The sequence below is a fragment of the Coenobita brevimanus genome, chromosome 24 (genome assembly GCF_032717465.1).
Source record: "Coenobita brevimanus isolate Jiangsu-jjx chromosome 24, ASM3271746v2, whole genome shotgun sequence".
Classification (NCBI taxonomy): Eukaryota; Metazoa; Arthropoda; class Malacostraca; order Decapoda; family Coenobitidae; genus Coenobita; species Coenobita brevimanus.
Window position 1 is genome coordinate 17,575,789 of NC_136977.1, and position 12,558 is coordinate 17,588,346.

Consider the following 12,558-nt stretch of genomic DNA (forward strand, 5'->3'; position numbering starts at 1 on the left):
CAAATGGCGGAGAGTGTCAGCTTGGTGAGGTGAGAGATGCTCGGGTATAGGGAGCAGTCGCGTGGGGGAGGAGGGGGTGGTGGTGGTGCATGGCTCCGCTTCTTCCATTTCTCCTACCACAAGCCCCTTAGGTAGCTTGAGGGGGATTGTGGTGATGTTGGCAATTCTGACCACCACAATGTGAGAGGGGAGGAAGGTGGGGGATAGGAGGCAGACCGAGAGGGTTCCAGGTGGCAGGTCTGGAGAAAGTAGGACAGATGTTCTGGTAGGCCTGTTCAATGGCAGCCATGCATCGTGATGAAGGGGAATTGTGATGGTGGAGGTGGTAGTAGCAGGGAAGGCGGGCAAGCGGGGGGGCTGGGAAGGGGGTCGGGGGAGGGGGAATAGGCGGGTGGTGTGCGGTGCCGGGGAGGGGCGGGGGAAGGTTTGCAGGTGCGCAGGGGTTGTGAGGGGTCGGGGGAAGGGACTAGGGGCTCCTGAAACTGGAGTTGCCGCTTGTGGCAATTAATTGTTGCTCATAGTTTCTGTAGGAGGTCCAGTCCCAGATATCCATTGTAGGTACGACAAGCTGAGTCAAAAACGATGAATTTATGTTGGGTGGAGACTTGCTGGTAAGTGTTGGTGCGTAAGGCCCTGGCTTCCCCACAGATCGGTAGGGGGCCAACCCCTGCGTCTATGAGATGAGTCGACGTAGGGAAAAGCGGGCCAATGGCGGGAGTAGAAATGGCTGTAGAGGCACGATCTGGCTGCTCCCGTGTCAACCAGAAGCCTCATTTTTACCCCGTTCAGTCTCATCTTATTGTAGACTGGGGAGTGATATTTATGAGAGGTGGTCCCCACCACCATGGGGAGGTGCAGGGACGGGCCTAGAAATCCAGCTGTTGTGAGATCTCGTCTTCCTCAGGCTCCGTTTCCCGGGGATCAGCATCTCCGGTTGGTGCGGTGTTGTCCTCGGGGCCCTCGTTCTCTGGAGATGATACTTTGCATCAGCCTGGGGTGTTTAGTCTGCGCCAGACAGCTTTGAGTTGCTCCCGGATGTCATGGAGTGGATACCGGTGGCTACATGCGAAGAACTCCCAAGGGTTGATTGTAATTGGGTTCTGGTTCTCCCTGTGACTAGGGCGCTTGTTTGTGGGGTGTGCCCTAGGTAGGCTGGGTGTTAGCATAGGGTTGGTGTGGGTTGGTGGTGGCCAAGGTTTGTTGGGTGGGGCTGGTTTATTTGTAGGAAACTTGCTCACTACGTTGATATGTTGAGGGGTGGAGTGGGAGGTCAGGAGTCGCCGTATCAGCTGGACATCCCTGTCCAGATCTCCCGTAGGGTCGTGTATGGTGAAGTGCTCCTTGACCATACTGGGGAGAACTCTGAGGAGGGTACTGAAGGTATGCTGTTCCCGGGTTTCTGTGTAAGCTTCCAGGTATGCGGCGGTAACAAGCCACCTGGCCTGGATAAGGGTGTCATCCAGGTTCCTGTCGTAAGTTAGGCTGTCCAGTTGTGACAGCACCACCACTTTTCCCAGGGAGGGGGTGATGGCTTGAACTACTATTTTAGTGAACTTTGCCAACGTCAGTTCGGGGATGAATTTGGGTGCGATACTGACCACTGCTTTGCCCAAACGTGGTAGGGTGACTGCTATTTTCTGTGTCACATTCGAGACCAATACCTAACAGCGGCTTGATTATGCATAGGTACGTGTGTATGTCATACTGTTCCTGGTTGAATTTGGGCAATCGTACGTACGGTTTTGTTGCCATTTTGATGATTACCCTGTTTTGCTCCTTTCTGTATATTATTTTGCCTGGGTCAAGAACCACCGCTGTCCACCAGTGCTATGCTAGGTGTTTTTAGGTCAGCTTCTCATCCTAACAACACCTAATGTTTAGCTGGGTTCCCTTTCTAGACCAGAACTAAGATACAGTGTGAGAGGAACAGGGCAAAAAACTCTGGACAACTACCTAACACAAGTATTATCAAATTCTCTAATACAGGACAGACAGACAATCTCACAGGACTCTATACAAAAATCAAGACTCGGATTGGCAGATAGATCACGGGTATCACACAGGATACTGGCAGTCTCGAGAGTGGAAGACAGACGCTGTACGTAAGTGGAGATGGAATTACACTTTGTTCTCGGGCTGCATATACTTCACAGTTATTTTGTTCATGTCCCGTGTTACAATGAGTGGAGTAATGATGGTTAGGCACTGTTACTAGCGTTTGTGTCCCGTTTCACACTCAGTGGAGTTAGGATAGTTAGGCATTGTCACTAGCATTCTAAACACTGTCTGTCAGTTCTCACTTTCACTCCATGGGCACTGAATCACAGTCACCGTAGGTGTATAGGGCAGGAGAGCAGGCTAGCTGGGGAGGGGGGGGGCCACTCACAGGTGTCGGCCCGGCGTCGGTAGAGTCCCTTCAGGCATCCTTTCGTCTAGGGGCCATGGGACTATGCGTAAGGGTGCCGTCCTCCGCTGTGGGCTGTGATCAGGCGTGGTGAAAGGTCCCGCGTTGGCGGGACTGGGCACAGGGGTTTGGCCCTCAGGACTAAGGCCGAACAGCCTCTGCAGGCACTCCTGTAGGCGCCTGGTGTGGGAGGGCGCCTCTCCTCCTCGGGACTGGAGAGGTCGCGGCCCAGGGTACTAGGGGTGTTGCTGAGAGCCCATCTACTCTGGTCTCACTCCCATTGCTTAGCCGTCAGGGTAGGGTTATGGCACTGCCTACAGCAAGAGTCTGACAGGCGTCGGTCTCCCTATGGTGCTGGCTGGATGGAGTGCAACCCCAGGGATAATACAGGGCCTCTCCACCAGTCCACTATAAGGAGGTTCTCCTTCTGAGGGTTGTCTCGGTCTGAGGAGTTGGAGGTGGGACGTACTCTGCCGTTGGTGGGGCGGCTCGAGCAGGGGTTGCCCTCGGGTTGTGAAGTCACAGGGGGCAAGGGACTTTTATGACGTCCCTCCCTGGCGTGGCTACTGGCCGTTGCCGAGGTCCCTTGGGCAACGGGAGGAGGGCGGCTACAGGCCGTCCCTTTCCCATCGGTGTGGCAACCGGTGGTCACCGGGGCCCAACTTCCTGACGGAACTGCAGACAAAGTGCAGCTACCAGCTGTCACCTGCCTATGGATTCAGCTACCGGCTGTCACCAGTGTCGTGCCCCTCGAGGCAACTGCAGAAGGAGAGAGGGCGTACCTTTCTCTCCCCACATGCGGCTGCTGGCCACCACAGGTTCTGCAGGGGGGTTGGGCAGCACTATGAGCGGCTACCGGCCATCTCTTTATGTTCCCGGCTACCAGCCGTCGCTTGTATGTGCAGCTACTGGCTGTCACTGTTGCATGGCTACAGGCTGTTGCTTTTATTGAGCAGCTACAGGCCGTCTCCTTAGTTGTGTGGCTACCAGCCGTCACTGGTGTGCTGCTTGGAGCTAAGTTGGTAGCTCCACCCTGATCCTGGCGAGGGCTGGCTCGGTTGGAGGGTAATGCACCCGGACTGAGATGTTCACGCCGGGTGCACTGCGTGGAATAGGGGCGCTCGGCCATATGGGACGTATGCCCATATCGCACGGACGTCGCATGCGCCCTACCTACCCTCCTCTGTCACCTCCTGTGGTTGTTGTGATGCCCTCGGTTGCCGCAGCTGCTACTTCAAGCACTAAGATAGATGTGGTATTTTAACAGTGTACAGTCCAACACCATATATTCCAGCAGTCAACAGAAAACAACAGCTAAAATTGGGTGATTTATAACCTAGAATGTACATAAGAGTTGGTGAAATCAAAACAGACTAACTGCTTACAGACAATTCATGGCAGTACTATAACATGCAATCCAGTTTTGCTGGTCACAGTTTATAAACTGGTAAGTACAGTGTAGAATTAGTTTTTTTTCCATCCATCCCTCCATCATCCAATCCTATGTTGCCACATGAGGAACGTAGGAGCCCGGGGCTAGGTTGGTCCTGACATTTAAAATGACTGTGACCAGACTCACTCATCCTTGAGTGGTATTACGTGAGCAATAAACCCCAAACATCCCTTGGATATAAACCTGCATTGTCTCAATCCGATTGGAGCGCCTTAATTACCCACAAAATAACCTGGCGCCATACTTTGGTTATAAGGTTACCATCCATTGTAGTCCAGGAAACCATTTGGCTTGCCACTCAGTGTAGAGTCACCCATAGACAGAAGGAAGAGGAAAGAATGAAGGAAAGAGAGACAGAAGAGGGAGTGTAAAAGTCACCCATAGGAAGAAGGAAGAGGAAAGAATGAAGGAATGAAAGACAGAAGAGGAAGGATGGAAGAGAGGAAAGGGCAGACATTCAAAGAAGCACTACACTGAGTGAGTGGATGGTAAGCATCCCTACCTACCTACCTTTCATAATGCTGATGGTAAGTGTTATGCAGCGTATTCTGCGCCCAACTTCTTGGGTTCGGATACGGCGCGGGCCTTGGGTTCTTTATTCTTGACCAGGCCAGAGTATACAGACAAGGAGATAGGGCTCAAACACAGGCTAACCAGATTTATACGTATATTACTAAACAGAGTACAACAATTCACACACAAGTACATGGACAATCCTATATGAAGTACAAGTACACTAGATGACAGTACAATATAAAGAACACTTACACTAAATATATCACGATACAATACACACAGGGGAGCCTGAATACACTATGACAAATGACACTAGATATATCTCAATATAATACACATAGGGGTATGAACACAATATAGCCTATCACAGTATCTGTATCCACGCGTGACATGAACACAGTACCTCGTGGGATACAATAAATCACTATACACCACACGTGCGTAACATGGATGCGATATAACAACAGGCACGGTACATCATAGTACAATAAGCCTATGTGGTACAAACACAATACTTAGACACTAGATTGAGATATAGAGTCAAGTCAGTTATGTATTGCACGGGGGAGGGAACAACACGCTTGACAGCCCAAGAATGGTTTCACTACACTTAGGTATACTACTGTACTACAGTATGTGACGGGGCTGGGGCTGGGTAGCCCCTTACATTGAAGCACGGTGTATTACCACTAGTAGGGTCTAGAGCACACGAGTGGGGGGGGTCAGGGCGTTACACAGGGAAGTAAAAGAAGGGGATGTCACTTGGGGGGAACAGTGGAACTTATCACAGGGGTGTACACAACACAAGGGGGGGGGGGTCGGTACAAGTAGAGGTCACACACAGGAGCGCAGTACTTTAGGTATGGGGAAGGGGTATGAAAACAAAATCTGTAGTACTACAACTCACGGTATATCTGGTCATCGGTGGGCGCGAGTGGCGTGCCTGTGGCCACTACACAGGCAGCTGTACTGTAAGTGGTGGCCAGGTGTGGGAGGAGGGCCGTCTGGGGTGTGCTCCCAGTGCTAGTCTCTGGCAGCATAGTCTGGGGTCCGGTTCAAGCTGAATGGCAGCCCTTTCCTGGTGGGGGCCCTGGGAGTATGGTGGCCCTCTGGACTAGGGCCAGACAGGGCTAAGAGGCGCTCAGCACGGCGCCGGCCCTTCGTAGTGGTGGGAATCCTGGGGGGGGCCCTGGGCTGGTGCGAGCTGAGGGTCGGCTGCGGGACACTCATCACCTCCCCGGGACTGTGGTCTTGCCTGGAGGAGGTGGCTATCAGGGGTTGGCTGCAGCCACCTGTACTGGAAGAGTCCAACAGCTGCTGGTGGCATCAGGGGCGGTTTGCCGTCACCTGGGGGCTGTGGTCTTGCATGAAGGAGGAGGCCATCAGGGGTGGACTGCGGCCGCTTGTTCTGGGGGAGCCTGTCAGTGGCTGCGGGCATCGGGAACTGTGCTGCAGTGACAGGACACATGGCCTCGGGGTGGTCTCATCCCAGGTCCTGTGGGGGTGCAGTCTCCACTCTCCATGAAGTAGGGGAGGCAGGAGGGGCGCCTCACTCAGCCACAGGATGGGCGGGCTGAGTGAGAGGCATTGCCCTCACAGGGAGCCTCTGGGGTTGCGGAGGGGGGAACGACCAGTGGCCTGTTCTTCAGCCTGGCAGGCCTGACAGTCCCTGCTGAAACTCCGTGCTGGGGAGTAGGAAGGAGGTCCGGAGGACACTGTCTAGGCTCCCTCCTGGGGTAGTGGTCGAGGGAGATCCGGTGGATAATCCCTCGGGCCAGCAGATCTGGTGGACACTGCCGGGGGACCACTCTTCCCGGGGACTGCTGAAGGAGAAGTCCCGTAGGGCCTTCTGGCTGGTGCTGAAGGTCCAGTAGACTCTGCTGCCTTCCTGCTGTCGGGGGATAGTGAAGCTGGGGGACGACCAGTGGTCTCTACCCCTGTGGCAGATCCGGTGGATACCACCACGGTTCCCGCCGCCCTCCTGGGGAGCACAAGCGAAAGTTGTCAGTAAGATAGTCCGACACGCTGGCTCCCAGAGGTGAGTGGCAGAAGGAGGAGATCTGGTGGACACTCCTCCTACAGTAGATCCGGTGAATGCTACAGTGCCACTGCTCCCCTGGGGTGTAGTAGGCATATGAGCTCTAGCTGCGGCTGGTCCTCTTTTAAAGGCAGGTCCAACGGACTCTGCGTCTGAGGGTCTACTTGGGATTTTGCTGGGGGCAAGTCCCACTCCGATTCTGGTGAGTGCTTGCTCCGTTGGAGAGTAATGCACTCGATCTGAATACTGCCTGGTGGTCTGGTTGCATGGAAGAGGGGCTTCAGGTCACGGGGGATATATATCCCTCCTGCACGGAATGTGGATGTACCTCCCCATCGCCTCCTGGTGGAGTGGGGGCTACCTTCCTATGTCCTCCTCCTGGGGTGGTGGTGTCGGGCTCACTCCTCAGGGTGGATATTTCACCACCGTCGCGGCGGTGGAAGTCACGTCCCCATGACTGGAGATGGTAAACATCGATGGTGGGGGTGCGATGTGAGGGCGTGAGGTGGCGAAGGAGGTCTCTGCAGTGGAGTGTTGGTTGTTTCGGCTGCTGACGTGGACAGTGGACTATTGTGAGTGTGGATGGTAGGGGCATCTGCTGTAGGGGGTGGAGGAGCTGGTTAGTGCCCTTGAGGCATTGCTTGTGTCCTCCAGCCTGGGTCCAAATAATGTGCTTGATTTTCATCTCGAGTGGTAGAGACTGAGGGACGTGATGTGTGGTGTCCAGTTGTAGACTGGAGATAGATGAGGTCGCCTTCCTTTCAAGAGGTTGTGGAGGGTTAAGCAGCTTAGTAGGGCGGACCACTGGGATGTCCCACAGGGTATGGTGGATTTTGAGGGTGAGTTGAGCAATGTTAGGAGGTAGGGTGGAGGGTGGAGAGGGCGTGTGGGTGTATCTGGGCAGGGAGTGGGATAGGCAGACCGATCTGGTACAGGTGGTGGTGAGTACTGGTATGGGGGGTGAGGGGTGGGTAGCGGGTGTGTAGGGGTTGTTGTTGCTGGGGGCACCATATGAGTGGGGTGGGCGGCTGGTGGGTGGCCTGGTGAAGTTGTGGATGTGGGTGGAAGTGAGGAGGTGGGGGTTGGGGACGGTGATGGGCGTGAGGGTGTCGGGTGGCCGCGTGGTGAGAGATTTGGTGGTGGCGGCATGGTGGGAGCGGAGTGCGGCAAGGTCGTTAGAGGTGAGCCGGGGATGTGGGGGGAAGGGAAGGTGTTCGGAGTAGGGGTGGTGGTGGTGGTGGCGGGGGTGCTGGGTGAGGATAGGGAAGGGGAGAGGTAGCAGGAGTATGAGTTATTGGGGCCGGGTGGGGAAGTGGGGTGTGTGGTAGGTAGGCGAGGGTAGTGGCGTTGTGGTGTGGGGGGTGCATGAATGCAGCGCACGTGGCAGTTTCGGTAGCTACGTGTGATGTTGTGGTACTGGATGGTGACCTGGTATGGGTTGGGAACTTTTACAATTGTGTAGTGGCCAGTGTAGCGTGGGGATAGCTTGTTTGGTGTCAGCAGTGTGGCCACCATGATGGGTTCGCCTGGTTTGTAGGGGTTGATTGCATAGGTGTCGGGTGCTAGATCTTGAGTGTTTTGGAGGTGGTGGAGTTTACGCTTGAGGTGGCGAAGGGGGTCGGAGGAGGGAGGGTTGGCTGGTGCTTGCACGTGGTGGAGGAGAGGTAGGAGTAGGGCTGCCTCGCTGAATACTTGCTCGTGCGGTGTGATGCCATCCTCGTGGGGGCAGGAGTTAATGCCCCATTGCACGATTCTGACATACACTAACCAATCAGCATTTTGGGTTGCTGGTATTCTGGTCCAGACTTGGCTGAGTAAGGTGCAGTGACTCTGTTTGCAGATGCCGTTTCCTTGTGGCCAGTATGGTGAGGAGTGGGAGATTTTGTAGCCAGAAGGGTGGAGAGTTCGTTCCAGATCTTGCTTGTGAATTCTGGGGCATTGTCGGAATGGAGGGCCTGGGGAATGCCAAAGTATGGAAATACGTGGCGAGTTAGTGTTTCTGCGACGGCAAGGACATGATGTTCTTTCACTGGGCAGGCAATTAGGAATTTGGAGTAGGTGTCTACGAACGTTATTATGTATTTGTAGCCTGATTTAGGTGGGAGAGGGCCGACGACATCTACCGATAATAGCTACCAGGGTTTGCTGGCTAGGATGTGTGCCAGATGGGCCCAGTGTCCTGGTGGTGTCCTTTCCCAGAGCACAGGCTTGGCATGCTTGGACGACCTGTTTGGCGAGTTGGGAGGGGTTTGGGGTCCAGAAAGTGTCATTGAAAATTTGTAGGAGTTTCTTTGTGCCAAGGTGAATACCGTTGTCGGAGTGGAGGTGAGTTAGGGTGTCTAGAGTGGTTTCTGGGTCTAGGGCAATATGTCCTGAGTGGGTGCACAGAAGGTCTCTGTATTGCTGTAGTTTGGAAAAAACGTGGGCAGGCATCCAGCTGGGGCGATCTTTTGCTTGCCATTGTTGTAGGAGGGTGGAGGTGGTGCGGATGGAGTTTATGGGGAGCTGGGAGAGAGCTCGGCGTTGGCGTGAGTTTGCCTGGCCGGTAGGCGATATCGAAATTAAATTCTTCTAAAGTCTCTCTCCAGCGGATGATTTGGGCATTGTGTGTTTCTGATTGTCACAGCCATTGTAGGGATTGGTGATCAGTGATGATGGTGACATGTGTGCCTTATAGGTAGGCCCAGAAGTATTCTAAGGCCCAGATGATGCCCAAACATTCTTGCTTTGTGGCAGCATAATTTTTCTCCGCCTGGTTTAGTGTGCTGCTGGCGCAGACAATGATATGTTTCCTACCATCCTGTACTTGTGCTAGGACGGCTCCGATTGCCACTAATGACACATCCTTGTATAAGCAGAAAGGGAGAGTATAGTCGGGGAACTCCACAATGAGGGCAGTGGTGACTTTGTCCTCAAGGGTGTTGGAGGACTGCAGGCAGTCTTCAGTCCATGTGAAAGGTTCCCCCTTTTTGGTTAAGTAGTGTAGTGGTTTGGGGATGTTCGTGAACCCTTTCACAAAGCGTCTGTAATACGACACAAGGCCTATGAATGCTCAGACCTCGTGCACGTTCCGGGGTAGGGGGAGATCAGCTATTGCCCGTAGTTTTTCCGGGTCGGGGGCTATGCCTCCTTTGGATATGACGTGCCCCAGGAAGGAGACAGAGCGTTGAGTCAGGATGCATTTGGATGGACGAAGCTTGAGCCCGACTTGTTGTATCCTGGGGAAGACTTGTCGTAGGCAGTGGAGGTGGTTGGCCCAGGTTTTACTAAAATTTATTGCATCATACAAATAGGCAAGGCACATCTCCCAGGTGAGGCCGCTTAGTACTGACTCCATTAGTCTGGAAAATGTGGCTGGGGTGTTGCAGAGGCTGAAGGAGAACACGTTAAACTCGTAATGCTGGAGGACGCAGTTTTGCCTCTGTTGTCAGAGTGAACGGGGACCTGCCAGTATCCTAATTGCAGGTCAAGGGTGAAAAACCAGGATGCCCCATAGAGAGAGTCAAGGGAGTTGTCAATTCTGGGTAGAGGAGCGGCGTCTTTTGTTGTTATGTTGTTCAGGCGACGGTAATCTATGTAGAAGCACAGGCTCCCGTCTTTCTTTTTCACGTGGACAATGGAGGAGGACCATGGGCTGGTGGATGGTGATATTACATCAGCATCTAGCATGTCTTGGACCTGCTGGTCTTCCTCAATCCGTTGTGTCAGGTTTTTTGTTCATGAGGGTTGGTGGATGGGCAGCCCCATTGTATGAATCTCGTGGGCCAGGTAAGTGGTGTGGCCGATGTCAGTGGGTCCTGACAAGAAGAAGTCTTGGAAGTCCAGCAGGAGGTGTCGAAGGCTGTCGGTTTGGTAGGGCAAGAGGTGGTCAGGGTTGGAGGGTAAGGCAGGGGGGTTCAGGGTGGGGGGAGAGGCACAGGGCTCTGCCTCTTCCATTTCTCCAACAACTAATCCCTTAGCAAGGGGGAGGGGAGTGGTGAAAAGGTTGGCAATGCACACTGCTCCGACGTGGGTGGGGAGGAAGGTGGGGGATAACAGGCATGAGGCGGTGGTGCCCGTTGGTGGATCTGGGGAGAACACTACGGAGTTTCTGACGGGACGATGCAAGGGGAGCTTGGCCTCATGGTGGGGAGGGATGGTGACTGTGGAGGCTATGGTAGTGGGGAAGGTGGAGGATGAGGGGGAAGAGGGGGGGTCACTGTGGAGAGGGGAGGGCCGGGGGGGGGTCCAGGGTGGGTGGGGGAGTCATAGTGGTACACGTGCAGAGGGGCTGAGGGGGTGTATTTGGTGGTTTGTTGAAGTGTAGTCGTCACTCGTGGCAGTCTATGTTGGCGTGGAGTTTTTGTAGCAGATCCAGCCCGAGGTAGCCATTGTAGGCATGGCAGGTGGAATCAGATTTGATTAATTGGTGTTTGGTGATCACCTGTTGGTGAGTTTCGACACGGAGGGCCCGTATCTCCCCCCAGATAGGCAGGGGGCCGTCCCCCGTGTCTATGAGATGGGTGGAGGTGGGGAGAAGAGGGCTGAAGGCTGTGGAGTGGCGGGAGTAAAAGTGGTGATAGAGACATGATCTGGCTGCTCCTGTATCAACCAGAAGTCTTGCCTTCACCCCATTCAGCCTCATTTTGTCGTAAACTGGGGGCAGTATTTGTGCGAGGTGGCCCCCGCCACTGTGGGGAGGTGTGGGAGCGGTCCTAAAAATCCAGTTGCGGTGAGGCGTCCTCCTAGCCACCGAGGTCCATCTCCTCGGTCTTGGGGTAGTCAGTGGGAGGGGCCACGTCCTCGACGTGGTCGTCCTCGATGGCTTGGTTGACCACTTTGCGACGGGCGGCTTTCAATTGCTCCCTGATGTTGTGTATGGGGCAGCGATGGTTGCATGCAGAGAACTCCCACAGATTGATAGAGATAAGGTTGGTAGTATCTCTGGGGTTGGGGTGTTTTTGGGAGGGAGTGTCCTTTGTATGGTGGGAGGGTTCAGGAGTGCCGTGTTTCTGTGGGCTGTCCGGGGCATGGCGAGGGGCAGTTTCCGAGTGGGGACTCGGCTTACTGCCCTGATCTGCTGAGGAGTGGTGCGGGTGGCTAGTAGGCACCTCACCAACTGTACGTCCCTATCAAGGTCCTCAATAGGGTCGCAGATTGTAAAATGCTCTCTGACAATACTGGGGAGGATCCTCAGAAGGGTGTTGAATATATGCTGGTCCCGCGTGTTGGCATCAGCCTCTGGGTAGGCAGTGGTAACAAGCTACCTAGTTTGGATGTCGGTATCATCCAGATTGCCGCTGTAGGCAAGGGCATCTAACTGGGAGAAGGCGACGACCTTCCCCAGTTAGGATGTAACGGCTTGCCTCACAATTTGGCTGAACTGATCCCATTTCAGATCTGGGACGATTTTTGCCACGATGCTCGACACAATTTTCCCGAAGTGTGGGAGCTTAACTGCTATTTTTTCTCAGTCATTTTCAAAACTTATATCTAATATAGGCTTGACCATAGTGTCATAACTGAAATGAAACTTAACAAATTAATCACTGTCCTTGTTATGCTAGGTGTTTAAAGGTTAGCTTCCCGTCCCTTGAACGCCTAGCGTGCAGCTGTGTTCTCTTTCTAGACCGGAGCTTAGACAAATAAGAGAGAGGCAGGACACAAAAACTCAAGGCAACAACCTTACACGTGTATTGACTAATTCTATTTGTGGAACAGATAGATGTCACAACAACGGAAATCTGGGTAATTATAAGTCATGTATTAGTATTGTAGTATCGCGCAGGATACTGTTTAGTCAATGGTTCAGGATAGCAGGTGAATGGCACAACAAATAGTGTTCGTAGTATTTCAGACAGGGGAATAGTTCCCTGTTACTTGGAGGGAGATAGAAACTCTGCTTTGGCTGGGCAAGTATTACACTGGTCTTGTAGTGCAGAAGAATCACACTATAAAGGCCGAGTCTGATATATACTGAAATCACTGCACTCTTATTAGATCTCTCTTCTTACTTTCACTGTGTCACTGTTCGCCCAGATCTTATCACACATTACTAGGCCTTGGACTTATGTTCTCTTCGATATCATCTGCCTGATATTCTAGTCACTCTTAACTGTCACTGCACTATTCACTGTCACTCACTGTCAGTGGGGTGGCGGTGTGGTT